Below are 18211 nucleotides of genomic sequence, written 5' to 3' on the forward strand. Positions count from 1 at the left end.
GATCTCTCTCAACAGTCTACTGGATCATGAGTTTGTGGGACGTCACCGAGCCGAACGTGTGCAGATCGTGGAGGCGTGATAACCCACAAGTATAGGGGGTCGCAACAGTTTTTGAGGGTAGAGTATTCAACCCAAATTTATTGTTTCGACACAAGGGGAGCCAAAGAATATTCTCAAGTATTAACAGTTGAGTTGTCAATTCAACCGCACCTGAAAGACTTAATATCTGCAGCAAAGTATTTAGTAGCAAAGTAGTATGGAAGTAACGGTAACGGTGGCAAAAGTAACAGTAGCAGTTTTGTAGTGATTGTAACAGTGGCAATGGAAAAGTAACTAAGCAAATATCAATATGTGAAAATCTCTTAGGCAATGGATCAGTGATGGATAATTATGTCGGATGCGATTCCTCATGCAACAGTTATAACATAGGGTGACACACAACTAGCTCCAGTTCATCAATGTAATGTAGGCATGTATTCCGAATATAGACATACGTGCTTATGGAAAAGAACTTGCATGACATCTTTTGTCCTACCCTCCCGTGGCAGCAGGGTCCTATTGGAAACTAAGGGATATTAAGGCCTCCTTTTAGTAGAGTACCGGACCAAAGCATTAACACATAGTGAATACATGAACTCCTCAAACTACGGTCATCGCCGGTAATGTTGGGATTCGTAGTAATTTCAAAAAAATTCCTACGCACACGCAAGATCATGTGATGCATAGCAACGAGGGGGAGAGTCTTATCTACGTACCCAACGCAGACCGACTGCGGAAGCGATGACACGACGTAGAGGAAGTAGTCGTACGTCTTCACGATCCAACCGATCAAGCACCGAAACTACGGCACCTTCGAGTTCGAGCACACGTTCAGCTCGATGACGATCCCCGGACTCCGATCCAGCAAAGTGTCGGGGAAGAGTTTCGTCAGCACGACGGCGTGGTGACGATCTTGATGAACTACAGCAGCAGGGCTTCGCCTAAACTCCGCTATAGTATTATCGAGGTATATGGTGGCAGGGGGCACCGCACACGGCTAAGGAATAGATCACGTGGATCAACTTGTGTGTCTAGAGGTGCCCCCTGCCTCCGTATATAAAGGAGTAGAGGGGGGAGGCTGGCCGGCCAAGGAGGAGGCGCCAGGAGAGTCCTACTCCCTCTGGGAGTAGGATCCCCCCCCCCCAATCCTAGTTGGAATAGGATTCGCGGAGGGGGAAAAGAGGAGGAGGGGGCCGGCCACCTCTCCTAGTCCTAATAGGACTAGGGGAAGGGGGAGGCGCGCAGCCCATCTAGAGCAGCCCCTTCTCTTTTCCACTAAGGCCCACTATGGCCTATTTATCTCCCGGGGGGTTCCGGTAACCCTCCCGGTACTCCGGTAAAATCCCGATTTCACCCGGAACACTTCCGATATCCAAACATAGGCTTCCAATATATCAATCTTTACGTCTCGACCATTTCGAGACTCCTCGTCATGTCTGTGATCACATCCGGGACTCCGAATAACATTCGGTACATCAAAATGCATAAACTCATAATATAACTGTCATCGTAACCTTAAGCGTGCGGACCCTACGGGTTCGAGAACAATGTAGACATGACCGAGACATGTCTCCGGTCAATAACCAATAGCGGGACCTGGATGCCCATATTGGCTCCTACATATTCTACGAAGATCTTTATCGGTCAGGCCGCATAACAACATACGTTGTTCCCTCTGTCATCGGTATGTTACTTGCCCGAGATTCGATCGTCGGTATCCAATACCTAGTTCAATCTCGTTACCAGCAAGTCTCTTTACTCGTTTCGTAATACATCATCTCACAACTAACATATTAGTTGTAATGCTTGCAAGGCTTATGTGATGTGTATTACCGAGAGGGCCCAGAGATACCTCTCCGACAATCGGAGTGACAAATCCTAATCTCGAAATACGCCAACCCAACATCTACCTTTGGAGACACCTGTAATGCTCCTTTATAATCACCCAGTTACGTTGTGACATTTGGTAGCACCCAAAGTGTTCCTCCGGTAAACGGGAGTTGCATAATCTCATAGTCATAGGAACATGTATAAGTCATGAAGAAAGCAATAGCAACATACTGAACGATCGGGTGCTAAGCTAATGGAATGGGTCATGTCAATCAGATCATTCGACTAATGATGTGACCTCGTTAATCAAATAACAACTCATTGTTCATGGTTAGGAAACATAACCATCTTTGATTAACGAGCTAGTCAAGTAGAGGCATACTAGTGACACTTTGTTTGTCTATGTATTCACACATGTATTATGTTTCCAGTTAATACAATTCTAGCATGAATAATAAACATTTATCATGATTATAAGGAAATAAATAATAACTTTATTATTGCCTCTAGGGCATATTTCCTTCAGGTAAGTATCCCGATTATTGTCACTTCGGGGTTAACGGATCATAACACATAGTAGGTGACTATAGACTTGCAAGATAGGATCAAGAACTCACATATATTCATGAAAACATAATAGGTTGAGATCTGAAATCATGGCACTCGGGCCCTAGTGACAAGCATTAAGCATAGCAAAGTCATAGCAACATCAATCTCGGAACATAATGGATACTAGGGATCAAACCCTAACAAAACTAACTCGATTACATGATAAATCTCATCCAACCCATCACCGTCCAGCAAGCCTACGATGGAATTACTCACGCACGGCGGTGAGCATCATGAAATTGGTGATGGAGCAAGGTTGATGATGACGATGGCGACGGATTACCCTCTCCGGAGCCCCGAACGGACTACAGATCAGCCCTCCCGAGAGAGATTAGGGCTTGGCGGCGGCTCCGTTTCGTAAAACGCGATGAATCCTTATCTCTGATTTTTTTCTCCCCGAACATGAATATATAGAGTTGGAGTTGAGGTCAGTGGAGCACCAGGGGGCCCACGAGGCAGGGGGCATTCCCCCACCCTCGTGGACAGGCTGTGAGGCCCCTGCCTTGTTTCTTTCGCCAGTATTTTTTATATATTCCAAAAATATTCTCGTGGAGTTTCAGGCCATTCCAAGAACTTTTATTTCTGCACAAAAATAACACCATGGCAATTCTGCTGAAAATAGCGTCAGTCCGGATTAGTTCCATTCAAATCATCCAAGTTAGAGTCCAAAACAAGGGCAAAAGTTTTTGGAAAAGTATATAAGATGGAGACTGTAACATCCCCAATTTTCAATTTGGAATGTTATACAATAGAATAGATCATCACTGCATAACATATTTTATTGCATTTTGGTTTATCCTAGAAATTGCACGCAACTCAAGGACCCTCGGAGAGAGTTGGGGATTTTGTTATTTTCATATTTGAGTTTTCTCAAATTTTGAAAATAGGATCATTTGATTTTATTTATTTTATCTTCAATTATTTCTATTGTCAAAATATGAGAGAGGGAATAAAATGACTTTCCCAAAATAAAGAAATATTGAGGATTTAATAAAAAATCAAATAAGATTTTATTTTGGTTTTATTTGCTATTTTATTTGAATTTAGGAAAAATGCGTGTTTTTCAAAATTGCATTTAGGCCCCAAATAAATGTTCATCCTGTGCGGCTCGATTTTAGAAGCCGAGGAAAATTTATTTCGCGATTTTTTGAGTCTGTTTAGTATTCCTTTTGTTTTTTTCTTCTACGCAAAATTAATTAAAAAAAAGTCGAACCGACCTAATCGGGCCGTGTCCGACCAGGACACCTGGCCCGGCCGGCCTTTATAGCCGCGAGGGCCCGACCAGAGCCACGGCGCCAGCCGAAACCCTAGCGCGAGGAGCCGCCGCATCGCCTCGAGCCGCGTGACGCCGCCGCCTCGATCCGCGCGCCACGCCTCCCACCTCCCGCCTCCCGCCGCCGCCACACCAGAGCCGCACCGCCCCGCCGTCGTACGCCGGAGCCGCCGGTAGCCGCCGTTACCTCGGTTTTCGCGAAGAAAATCGATCGGTTTTTTTCGAAAACCTAGATCCGTTTTATTATTCTTCGGTTCGGTTTATTTTTTTCTGGTTTAGTTTATTTAGCGAGCGTTCGCTCGTTCGTTCATTTTAACAAACGTGTTCATTGTTTAGATCCAGATAACAAACGTTCATTCGTTAATCTGTTCGTCATTTTTTCTTTTTCTCGGATTAAATCTGCGATTTTTCTGATCGAGATTCATGATCCGATTTTCGTTCTAGTATAACTTTTCGCTCGTTTATCGGAATCAGGCGATTCAAGCGCCTGGAGTTTCGTCTCGAAACCCTCTTTCCGTTTAACCAACTCAAACAAGTTTTTGCCTCTGTAAAATTTGACCTAGATCCAGAATAGTAAACGAATTTTGTTTCTTTCACCATTTGACTTTCGTTGCTTCGTTCGATTCGATTCTTTTTGCCAACCGGAGTTCTTAAGTTGAACTTTCTGGTTAGATCTCTTATTTGAGTTTTACCTGTGCATTAGGTGAGTACTTATTGTATGCTTGTTTGTTTGCGATAGAGTACCCGGAGTGCGCCGCTTGCTACTTCGAATCGCTAGGTTTTGCGGATCATCAGCAAGGCAAGTAACACTTTGATCATACCTCCTATTACCTAGTTTTATTGCATTAGATCAATCCTCACACATTGCATGATTAGGATCTAATTAAATTATGGGTTTGGCCAGTAGATGAGGTAGTACCTATCACCTGTTTTATTATCAAACCTTGGGGAGTTACTTCTACATTTGCTTATTATGCCATGCTATGCTAGTGGACGTGGATTGGGTGAGTGTATCCATGACAGATGTGAGTTTGTTAAATTAATGGTTTATCTAAGTTGGCAACTTAAATATACATCTGGGTGGATTGAGGCACCTGGGTATTCCAGCGATTTCCTGTTTTTCTTTTGGACCGCCACCTAGGCTCAAAGGGATCATGAGATTATTCATGATAGAAACTTCTGTGTGCAGCCACAAGCTACTATGGGCTCTAGCATAGTTGATTAAGTCGTGCGAACTCTTACAGTGGTAGACTAGCAGATGTAGGGGAAAGTAGGTGTAACGGTCTACTCGATCGTAAGGTGCTAGCACTTCTGAAAGACTATGTCTTGGTCATCCGTTTCTCAAACACCATGTAGTGCGAGAATCCCAACAGAGGAGATCGAGTCTTGTGGGGAAAAGTGCGCAAACCTCTGTAGAGTGTATAAACTAATCATGGTTAGCCGTGTCCCCGGTTATGGACATCTTGAGTATCTAGTACTTGGATTATCATGTGAATCTCATCATGTTACTCTAATTAATTTGTTGGGTTTTTTAATAATGATGCTTAATTGGGATTGAGAGGATGTCGACACTCTCAATGTTTAACAACTACCATGATAGTTAAATAAAAATTTATTCCTTTGCAGTAGGAAAAAATTGGCTTTACGCAAAACTATAACCATAGAGCTTTCCACCAGCCAAATATGCATATAGTATAGTCTTATTCCTTCATTGCTCTCTATGTGTTACATTGCCAGCATATTCCATGTGCTGACCCGTTTCGGGATGCAACGTTCATGTTGCAGACTTTTCAGACGACGAGTAAGGTGCCTTTTAGGTCGTGGTTCTATACTCAGTGATGCCGTTGGAGTTGATGGACTCACTTATCTTCCAAGCCTTCCACTGTTATCGTTATTAGATTTATTGTAATAAGTTCTCTTTTGAGACACTCGATGTAATAAGTGTGTGATTGCTACTCTGTTATAAATCCTTCAAGTACTGTGTGGTGTCAGCATTACTGATCCAGGGATGACACCTGAGCACAGAGATTGGACCATTTGAGGTCTGGTCGCTACAAAATGGTATCAGAGCACACGGTGACTGTATGACACGACCACTAAGCTAAAGCCCTAGACCACTACTCACTCTTCTCATTCTGACTCCTCATCTTCTCTACTCTTTTAGGATGGTGGATGCAAGGAACAAGTTCACGCAACCGGATGAAGATACACCCTTTGGACGTCATTTGAAGGAAGTCACTAGATATCTGAACAGAGGAGTACCAAGCTTCACCGGAACCTACAACGCCACTTTACCGGAAGAGGAGCGCTGGATGATTCAAGTTCAAGTTCCAGGAAGGACGTTCATGCCAGTCACTGAGCCCATAGATTTTTCCTTTGATGCAGCAACCTGGAGTCTAGGAAAGAGCGTGGCAGCTCACATCGCCATGGGACGCATTGGAGAAGCTTACCGTAATGATCTCAAGGATACTATATACCAGATTTGTGGGCGCCGAGATGAGCTCTGGGAGATGATCAGCACCAGGAAGGACAGATCAATTGCAGCTTTAATCCAGGAGTTAAACTGGCACATTCGACGTCAGGAGAACCAGATGTGCGCCGACATGATAGATCTGAAGAAGGCGAGGACAAGAATCATGGAACTGGAGGAAGAACTCAAGGCTACACGTGAGGATTATGAAGAGGAAATCGAAGTATTAGTGGAGAAGAATGACGATCTAATCAAGAAGATCAGAATATTTATGGGAGGCCCTACACCAGTAGAAGAAGACGAAGAACCCAAGGAGATTCGCCTGAAAGACTACATTATCATCGACGACACCGACTCGGATCCAGATGATAGCGATGATGGCTATGTTGATGAAGCAGGAGCAGATATCATGGAGTCTGCAACCGAAGAATATTTCTAGTAGACCACCCCAACAGTAGTAGTAGTCCACCATGTAAATATAGTAGTCCGAGCACATTTGTGATAGTTAGATCGATTGTATGCTCTTGCTTGATTGAATGAAGTGAATTGTTTGCTTTTGCCTCATGTGCATATGGGTAGTGTTTTATCTCTAGACCCCTCTCTATTCTTAAATCTCATCTTTTCTAAACCCTCAGATGCCTCCGAGACGTGACCCCGGATTTACCTTCCCACCGGAGCTCACCTAGTTGATCCAGCAGCAGAACACATTGATGCAGTTGCTAGTCCAGAATCAAAATTAGGGGAACAACAACAACAACCCACCACCACCACCACCTGTTGATCACTTAGCCCGTTTTCTTAGGCTGAATCTGCTGGTGTTTTCCAGTAGCACCGAGTCGATAGTAGAAGATGATTGGCTCCGCAAGACAGCAAGGGAGTTGACCACAACAGGATGCACAGATGTGGAAAAGGTGAAGTTTGCCGCACATCAGCTTGAAGGAACTGCAACATCATGGTGGGAGAATTTCACCGCCACTTTCCATATCGACACTGTCACATGGGACCAGTTCCAGCAGGCTTTCCGTACTGCCCATGTTTCAGCAGGAGCTATGGCCATGAAGAAGCGAGAGTTTTGCAATTTGCGCCAAGCAGGATGGACAATTGGCTAGTATGTGGAGGACTTTAGTAAGCTAGCACGTTATGCCCCAGATGACGTTGCTACGGATGCAGCTAAGCAGGAGAAGTTTCTGGAAGGACTGAATGATGAGTTGAGCATGCAGTTGATGGTAGCAACCTTCAACAACTACCAGGAGTTGGTAGATCGTGCTCTTATGATTGAAGGGAAGCAGCAGTAGATTGAGAATCGCAAGAGAAAGTATGGACAAGGGAAGTACAACTTAGGAGCTCAGCAGAAGCCACGTTTTACCCCTAGACCGGGAGGACAATTTCAACATACCCATGGAGGAGGTAGCTCGCACAACCACAATGGCACCAAGAATGGTAATGGGAATGGAGGAAGCAACGGCCAGAACCGCACCAACCCATCAACCCCAGCCAAGAGAGACCTGAGCCAAGTCACTTGCTTTAAGTGCTAGAAGACCGGACATTATGCCAATGAATGTCCTGAATCCCAGAATGGAAATGGCAATGGAAGCTCTGGGAAGAAGCCGAACCCTTTCAATAGGGGACAGGTGAACCACGTTAACATGGAGGAGGTTGAAGAGCAGCCGGATGCAGTAATCAGTAAGTTTTTGGTTAAGTCATTTACTGCACTCGTTCTTTCCGATACTGGTGCATCGCATTCATACATATCAAGGGGATTTGTGGATAAGTATAACCTGCCCACCAAAGTTCTTAGAACACCTATGTTAGTAAGCTCACCAGGAGCGGAGTATATGGCTAGTAAGGGATGTTTTCAAGTGCCATTGAGTATAGGCAGGCATGTGTTTCCCTCGGATTTAATCATTTTGGAATCACAAGGTTTGGATGTAATTCTGGGTATGGATTGGCTGTCGATGTATGGAGGAAACATCGATTACGCCAGTAAGTCAATTTTCTTACCACCCCAGAAGGAAGAAGGATCAATTATGTATGCCGGCATGTGCCGAAAAGGACTCAAGTAAATTCGTTAACAGGAGTTGTGCAGGAGGAAGTACCAGTAGTAAAGGATTTCCCTGATGTATTTCCTGAGGAGTTGCCAGGCATGCCACCGGATAAAGATATTGAGTTTTTGATTGAGCTTTTGCCAGGCACAGGTCCAATATCTAAGAGACCATATAGGATGCCCGCAAAGGATTTGGAAGAGATTAAGAAGCAGATTAAGGAGTTACTGGATAAAGGTTATATTCTCCCAAGTTCTTTGCCTTGGGGATCGCCAGTACTTCTAGTCGAGAAGAAGGATGGATCGTTATGGATGGTTGTTGATTATCGAGGATTGAATGAAGTAACCATGAAGAACAAGTACCCACTACCGATGATCAATGATCTGTTTGATCGATTGCAAGGAGCTAAGGTATTTTCCAAGATCGATCTGCGATCAGGATACCATCAGTTGAAGATTCGAGAACAGGATATACCTAAGACGGCTTTTACCACCAGGTATGGGCTGTACGAGTATACCGTTATGTCATTTGGTCTGACTAACGCACCTGCATATTTTATGAACATGATGAACAAAGTGTTTATGGAGTTTTTGGATAAGTTCGTCATAGTGTTCATTGATGATATTTTGGTTTACTCGAAGAATGAAGAGGAGCATAAGGAGCATTTGTGTTTGGTACTTGGGAAGCTCAGAGAACATCTGTTATATGCCAAGTTTAGCAAATGTGAATTTTGGTTGAAGGAGGTTGGATTTCTCGAACACGTTATATCCAGAGAAGGTATAGCAGTAGACCCCACCAAGGTTGACACGGTGACAAGTTGGGAAGCGCCAACAACAGTTGGAGAGATCTGGAGTTTTCTTGGACTCACAGGATACTACCGGAGGTTTATTGAAAATTTCTCAAAGATTGTGAAGCCTATGACAGAGTTGTTGAAGAAGGATACCAAGTTCATATGGACCGAGGAATGTGAGGCCAGTTTACAGGAGTTGAAGAAACGTTTGGTTACATCACCAGTGTTGATTTTGACAGATCAGACCAAGGATTATGAGGTGTATTGCGACGCTTCACGTCGAGGACTTGGAGCAATGCTTATGCAGGAAGGAAGAGTTGTTTCATATGCTTCACGAAAGCTTAAGCCTCATGAGTTAAATTATGCCACGCATGATTTGGAGTTAGCAGCCGTAGTGCATGCATTGAAGACTTGGAGACATTTTCTCATTGGAATCCATTGCGAGGTGTACACGGATCACAAGAGTTTGAAGTATATTTTCACGTAGGAGTTGAATCTCAGGCAAAGGAGATGGTTGGAGCTCATCAAGCATTATGACATGAGATTGCATTATCACCCCGGAAAGGCTAACGTAGTAGCCGATGCACTGAGCCGTAAGAGCCATGCCAACACACTAATGACGGGAGATTTACCAAGGGAGTTAGCCGAAAATCTTCATGAGCTATGTTTGGAGATAGTCCCGAGAGGCTATGTAGCAGCATTGGAGATTCAGTCTAATTTGATGGATAAGATCAGAGAAGCTCAAAGGACTGACAAGGAGATCGCCTCTATTAAGGAGAAAATGAGCAAAGGAAAAGCTAAAGGATTTCGTGAGGATGAGCATGATACCTTATGGTTTGAAGACCATGTTTATGTGCCCAACGACCCGGAGATCAGGAAGTTGATTCTGCAAGAGGCCCATGATTCACCATATTCGATTCACCCAGGAAATACCAAGATGTATTTGGATTTGAAGGATACTTTCTGGTGGACCAGAATGAAGAAGGATATTGCAGAGTATGTAGCAGTTTGTGATGTATGTCAGAGAGTAAAGGCAGAGAATCAGAAGCCAGCGGGATTGCTACAGCCATTGCCAATACCCGAATGGAAGTGGGATAAGTTAGGCATGGATTTTATCACAGGATTGCCCAGAACACGCTCAGGCTATGACTCGATATGGGTTGTAGTCAATCATTTGACAAAGGTAGCTCATTTCATCCCAGTGAAGACTACCTATACCAGTGCCAAGTTAGCAAAAATATACATTACCAGGATCGTATGTATTCATGGAGTTCCAAGGAGCATTGTATCAGATAGAGGAACCTAGTTTACCTCAAAGTTCTGGAATCAGTTGCATGAAACTTTGGGTACCAGGCTAGAGTTCAGTACAGCTTTCCACCCGCAGACAGATGGACAGACCGAGAGAGTCAATCAGATTTTGGAGGATATGCTGAGAGCTTGTGTGCTAGATTATGGATCTAGTTGGGACAAGAATTTGCCATATGCAGAGTTCTCTTACAACAACAGTTATCAATCCAGTTTGAAGATGGCCCCTTTCGAAGCCTTGTACAGAAGGAGGTGCAGGACCCCATTATCATGGGATGAAGTTGGAGACCGTCAGTTGTTTGGACCGGATCTGATTAAGGAGTCTGAACGGAAAGTAAAATTGATTCGCAATAGGCTCAAGGTAGCCCAGTCCAGGCAGAAGAGCTACGCAGATTCTAAATGCAAGGAGACAGTTTACGAAGTCGGAGACCGAGTTTATCTTCGAGTATCTCCACTTCGAGGAGTTAAGCGCTTTGGAGTTAAGGGAAAGTTTGCGCCACGTTTTGTAGGACCATACAAAGTTTTGGAACGTATGGGAGAAGTAGCTTATAAGTTGGAATTGCCCGAAGGATTGTCAGGAGTGCACGACGTGTTCCACGTTTCCCAGTTAAAGAAGTGCCACACAGAGATGGCTGATATACCGCTAAGAGATACAGTGCCGCTGGAAGCGATTCAGTTGGACAGTGATTTGACCTATGGCGAGAAACCAGTAAAGATTCTTGAGTATGCCAGCTAAGTCACCCGCAGCAAGGTTATCAAGTTTTGCAAAGTTCAGTGGAGCCACCACACGGAGGATGAAGCCACCTGGGAACGAGAGGATGATTTGCTGAAGGACCACCCTCACCTATTTTCTAGCCAACCCGAATCTCGAGGGCGAGATTCATTTTAAGGGGGGTAGGTTTGTAACATCCCAAATTTTCAATTTGGAATGTTATACAATAGATCATCACTGCATAACATATTTTATTGCATTTTGGTTTATCCTAGAAATTTCACGCAACTCAAGGACCCTCGGAGAGAGTTGGGGATTTCGTTATTTTCATATTTGAGTTTTCTCAAATTTTGAAAATAGGATCATTTGATTTTATTTATTTTATCTTCAATTATTTCTATTATCAAAATATGAGAGAGGGAATAAAATGACTTTCCCAAAATAAAGAAATATTGAGGATTTAACAAAAAAATCAAATAAGATTTTATTTTGGTTTTATTTGCTATTTTATTTGAATTTAGGAAAAATGCACGTATCTCAAAATTGCATTTAGGCCCCAAATAAATGTTCATCATGTGCGGCTTGATTTTAGAAGCAGGGGAAAATTCATTTCGGGATTTTTGGAGTCCGTTTAGTATTCTTTTTGTTTTTTTTTCTTCTACGCGAAATTATTTAAAAAAAAGTCGAACCGACCTAACCGGGCCGTGTCCGACCAGGACACCAGGCCCGGCCGGCCTTCATAACAGCGAGGGCCCAACCAGAGCCGCAACCCCAGCCGAAACCCTAGCGCCAGGAGCCGCCGTCGCCGCCTCGCCTCGAGCCGCGCGCCGCCGCCTCGATCCGCGCGCTGCGCCTCCCGCCGTCGCCTCCCGCCGCCGCCGCACCGGAGCCGCGCCGCCCCGCCATCGTTCGCCGAAGCCGCCGAGGTAGCCGTCGTTGCCTCGGTTTTCGTGAAGAAAACCGATCGGTTTTTTTTCAAAAACCTAGATCCATTTTTTTATTCTCCGGTTCGGTTTATTTTTTCCGGTTTAGTTTATTTAGCGAGCGTTCGCTCATTTGTTCGTTTTAACGAACGCGTTCATCGTTTAGATCCAGATAACGAACATGCTTTTGTTAATATGTTCGTCATTTTTTCTTTTTCCCGAATAAAATCCGCAATTTTTCTGATCACGATTACTGATCCAATTTTCTAATGATGTGATCCCGTTAATCAAATGACAACACATGTCTATGGTTAGGAAACATAACCATCTTTGATTAACGAGCTAGTCAAGTAGAGGCATACTAGTGACACTTTGTTTGTCTATGTATTCACACATGTATTATGTTTCCGGTTAATACAATTCTAGCATGAATAATAAACATTTATCATGATATAAGGAAATAAATAATAACTTTATTATTGCCTCTAGGGCATATTTCCTTCAGGTCTCCCACTTGCACTAGAGTCAATAATCTAGATTACACTGTAATGATTCTAACACCCATGGAGCCTTGGTGCTGATCATGTTTTGCTCGTGGAAGAGGCTTAGTCAACGGGTCTGCAATATTCAGATCCGTATGTATCTTGCAAATCTCTATGTCTCCCACCTGGACTAGATCCCGGATGGAATTGAAGCGTCTCTTGATGTGTTTGGTCCTTTTGTGAAATCTGGATTCCTTTGCCAAGGCAATTGCACCAGTATTATCACAAAAGATTTTCATTGGACCCGATGCACTAGGTATGACACCTAGATCGGATATGAACTCCTTCATCCAGACTCCTTCGTTTGCTGCTTCCGAAGCAGCTATGTACTCCGCTTCACATGTAGATCCCGCTACGACGCTTTGTTTAGAACTGCACCAACTGACAGCTCCACCGTTTAATGTAAACACGTATCCGGTTTGCGATTTAGAATTGTTCGGATCAGTGTCAAAGCTTGCATCAACGTAACCTTTTACGGTGAGCTCTTTGTCACCTCCATATACGAGAAACATATCCTTAGTCCTTTTCAGGTATTTCAGGATGTTCTTGACCGCTGTCTAGTGATCCACTCCTGGATTACTTTGGTACCTCCCTGCTAAACTTATAGCAAGGCACACATCAGGTCTGGTACACAGCATTGCATACATGATAGAGCCTATGGCTGATGCATAGGGAACATCTTTCATATTCTCTCCATCTTCTGCAGTGGTCGGGCATTGAGTCTTACTCAACTTCACACCTTGTAACATAGGCAAGAATCCTTTCTTTGCTTGATCCATTTTGAATTTCTTCAAAATCTTGTCAAGGTATGTGCTTTGTGAAAGTCCAATCAAGCGTCTTGATCTATCTCTATAGATCTTAATGCCTAATATGTAAGCAGCTTCACCGAGGTCTTTCATTGAAAAATTTTATTCAAGTATCCCTTTATGCTATCCAGAAATTCTATATCATTTCCAATCAGCAATATGTCATCCACATATAATATTAGAAATGCTACAGAGCTCCCACTCACTTTCTTGTAAATACAGGCTTCTCCGAAAGTCTGTATAAAACCAAATGCTTTGATCACACTATCAAAGCGTTTATTCCAACTCCGAGAGGCTTACACCAGTCCATAAATGGATCGCTGGAGCTTGCACACTTTGTTAGCTCCCTTTGGATCGACAAAACCTTTCGGTTGCATCATATACAACTCTTCTTCCAGAAATCCATTCAGGAATGCAGTTTTGACATCCATCTGCCAAATTTCATAATCATAAAATGCGGCAATCGCTAACATGATTTGGACAGACTTAAGCATCGCTACGGGTGAGAAAGTCTCATCGTAGTCAACCCCTTGAACTTGTCGAAAACCTTTCTCGACAAGTCGAGCTTTGTAGACAGTAACATTACTATCAGCGTCCGTCTTCCTCTTGAAGATCCATTTATTTTCTATGGCTTGCCAATCGGGCAAATCCATCAAAGTCCATACTTTGTTCTCATACATGGATCATATCTCAGATTTCATGGCCTCAAACCATTTTGGCGGAATCTGGGCTCATCATCGCTTCCTCATAGTTCGCAAGTTTGTCATGGTCTAGTAACATGACTTCCAGAACAGGATTACCGTACCACTCTGGTGCGGATCTCACTCTGGTTTACCTACGAGATTCAGTAGTAACTTGATCTGAAGTTACATGATCATCATCATTAGTTTCCTCACTAATTGGTGTAGTAGTCACAAGAACATATTTCTGTGATGAACTACTTTCCAATAAGGGAGAAGGTACAATTACCTTATCAAGTTTTCTACTTTCCTCCTACTCACTTCTTTCGAGAGAAACTCCTTCTCCAGAAAGTTTCCGAATTTAGCAACAAAAGTCTTGCCTTCGGATCTGTGATAGAAGGTGTATCCAATAGTTTCCTTTGGATATCCTATGAAGACACATTTCTCCGATCTAGGTTCGAGCTTATCAGGTTGAAGCTTTTTCACATAAGCATCGCAGCCCCAAACTTTCAGAAACGACAACTTTGGTTTCTTGCCAAACCACAGTTCATAAGGCGTCGTCTCAACGGATTTTGATGGTGCCCTTTTAACGTGAATGCAGCTGTCTTTAATGCATAACCCCAAAACGATAGTGGTAGATCAGTAAGAGACATCATAGATCGCACCATATCTAATAAAGTACGGTTATGACGTTCGGACACACCATTACATTGTGGTGTTCCAGGTGGCATGAGTAGTGAAACTATTTCACATTGTTTTTAACTGAAGGCCAAACTCGTAACTCAAATACTCTTCTCTACGATCATATCATAGAAACTTTATTTTCTTGTTACGATGATTTTTCACTTCACTCTGAAATTCTTTGAACTTTTCAAATGTTTCAGACTTATGTTTCATCAAGTAGATATACTCATATCTGCTCAAATCATCTGTGAAGATCAGAAAATAATGATACCTGTCGCGAGCCTCAATATTCATCAGACCACATACATCAGTATGTATGATTTCCAACAAATCTGTTGCTCGCTCCATTGTTCCGAAGAACAGAGTCTTAGTCATCTTGCCCATGAGGCATGGTTCGCAAGCATCAACTGATTCATAATCAAGTGATTCCAAAAGCCCATCAGCATGGAGTTTCTTCATGCGCTTTACACCAATATGACCTAAACGGCAGTGCTACAAATAAGTTGCACTATCATTATTAACTTTGCATCTTTTGGTTTCAATATTATGATTATGTGTATCACTACGATCGAGATCCAACGAACTATTTTCATTGGGTGTGTAACCATATAAGGTTTTATTCATGTAAACAGAACATGAATTTGTTCTCTTACTTAAATGAATAACCGTATTACAATAAACATGATCAAATCATATTCATGCTCAACGCAAACACCAAATAACACTTATTTAGGTTCAACACTAATCCCAAAATTATAGGGAGTGTGTGATGATGATCATATCAATCTTGGAACCACTTCCAACACACATCGTCACTTCACCCTTAACTAGTCTCTGTTTATTCTGCAACTCCCGTTTCGAGTTACTAATCTTAGCAACTGAACTAGTATCAAATACTGAGGGTTTGCTATAAACACTAGTAAAGTACACATCAATAACATGTATATCAAATATACTTATGTTCACTTTGCCATCCTTCTTATCCGCCAATCACTTGGGGTAATTCCGCTTCCAGTGACCAGTCCCTTCGCAATAGAAGCACTTTGTCTCAGGCTTAGGACCAGACTTGGGCTTCTTCATTTGAGCAGCAACTTGCTTGTTGTTCTTCTTGAAGTTCCCCTTCTTCCCTCTGCCCTTTTCTTGAAACTAGTGATCTTGTCAACCATCAACACTTGATGTTTTTCTTGATTTCTACCTTCGTTGATTTCAGCATCACGAAGAGCTTGGGAGTTGTTTCCGTTATCCCTTGCATATTATAGTTCATCACGAAGTTCTACTAACTTGGTGATGGTGACTAGAGAATTCTGTCAATCACTATCTTATCTGGAAGATTAACTCCCACTTGATTCAAGCGATTGTAGTACCCAGACAATCTGAGCACATGCTCACTAGTTGAGCGATTCTCCTCCATCTTTTAGCTATAGAACTTGTTGGAGACTTCATATATCTCAACTCGGGTATTTGCTTGAAATATTAACTTCAACTCCTGGAACATCTCATATGGTCCATGACGTTCAAAACGTCTTTGAAGTCCCGATTCTAAGCCATTAAGCATGGTGCACTAAACTATCAAGTAGTCATCATATTGATCTAGCCAAACGTTTGTAACGTCTGCATCTGCTCCTGCAATAGGTCTGTCACCTAGCGGTGCATCAAGGACATAATTTTCTATGCAGCAATGAGGATAAACCTCAGATCACGGATCCAATCCGCATCATTGCTACTAACATCTTTCAACACAATTTTCTCTAGGAACATATCAAAATAAACACAGGGAAGCAACAACGCGAGCTATTGATCTACAACATAATTTGCAAAATACTACCAGGACTAAGTTCATGATAAATTTAAGTTCAATTTAATCATATTACTTAAGAACTCCCACTTAGATAGACATCCCTCTAATCCTCTAAGTGATCACGTGATCCAAATCAACTAAACCATGTTCGATCATCACGTGAGATGGAGTAGTTTCATTGGTGAACATCACTATGTTGATCATATCTACTATATGATTCACGCTCGACCTTTCGGTCTCCGTGTTCCGAGGCCATATCTGTATATGCTTGGCTCGTCAAGTATAACCTGAGTATTCCGCGTGTGCAACTGTTTTGCACCCGTTGTATTTGAACGTAGAGCCTATCACACCCGATCATCACGTGGTGTCTCAGCACGAAGAACTTTCGCAACGGTGCATACTCAGGGAGAACACTTCTTGATAATTAGTGAGAGATCATCTTAAAATGCTACCGTCAAACTAAGCAAAATAAGATGTATAAAAGATAAACATCATATGCAATCAAAATATGTGACATGATATGGCCATCATCATCTTGGTTCTTTGATCTCCATCTCCAAAGTACTGTCATGATCTATATCATCACCGGCATGACACCATGATCTCCATCATCTTGATCTATATCAATGTGTCGTCACGTGGTCGTCTTGCCAACAATTGCTCTTGCAACTATTGCTATCGCATAGCGATAAAGTAAAGCAATTATTGGATGCTTGCATCTCATGCAATAGAGAGACGACCATAAGGCGTTTGCCAGTTGCCGATAACTTCCACAAAACATGATCATCTCATACAACAACTTATATCTCATCACGTCTTGACCATATCACATCACAACAGGCCCTGCAAAAACAAGTTAGACGTCCTCTACTTTGTTGTTGCAAGTTTTACGTGGCTGCTATGGGCTTAAGCAAGAACCAATTTCACCTACGCATCAAAACCACAACGATAGTTTGTCAAATAGACTCCGTTTTAACCTTCGCAAGGACCGGGCGTAGTCACACTCGGTTCAACTAAAGTTGGAGAAACAGTCACCCGCAAGTCACCTTTGTGCAAAGCACGTCGGGGAAACCGGTCTTGCGTAAGCGTACGCGTAATGTCGGTCCGGGCCGCTTCATCCAACAATACCATCGAACCAAAGTATGACATGCTGGTAGGCAGTATGACTTATATCGCCCACAACTCACTTGTGTTCTACTCGTGCATATCACATCAAACCATAAAACCTAGGCTCGGATGCCACTGTTAGGAACGTAGTAATTTCAAAAAATTTCCTACGCACACGCAAGATCATGTGATGCATAGCAACGAGGGGGAGAGTGTTGTCTACGTACCCAACGTAGACCGACTGCGGAAGCGATGACACGACGTAGAGGAAGTAGTCGTACGTCTTCACGATCCAACCGATCAAGCACCGAAACTACGGCACCTCCGAGTTCGAGCACACGTTCAGCTCGATGACGATCCCCGGACTCCGATCCAGCAAAGTGTCGGGGAAGAGTTTCGTCAGCACGACGGCGTGGTGACGATCTTGATGAACTACAGCAGCAGGGCTTCGCCTAAACTCCGCTACAGTATTATCGAGGTATATGGTGGCAGGGGGCACCGCACACGGCTAAGGAATAGATCACGTGGATCAACTTGTGTGTCTAGAGGTGCCCCCTGCCTCCGTATATAAAGGAGTAGAGGGGGGAGGCTGGCCGGCCAA

This window comes from Triticum urartu, chromosome 7, assembly GCF_003073215.2.
Source record: "Triticum urartu cultivar G1812 chromosome 7, Tu2.1, whole genome shotgun sequence".
In the NCBI taxonomy this organism is placed as follows: Eukaryota; Viridiplantae; Streptophyta; class Magnoliopsida; order Poales; family Poaceae; genus Triticum; species Triticum urartu.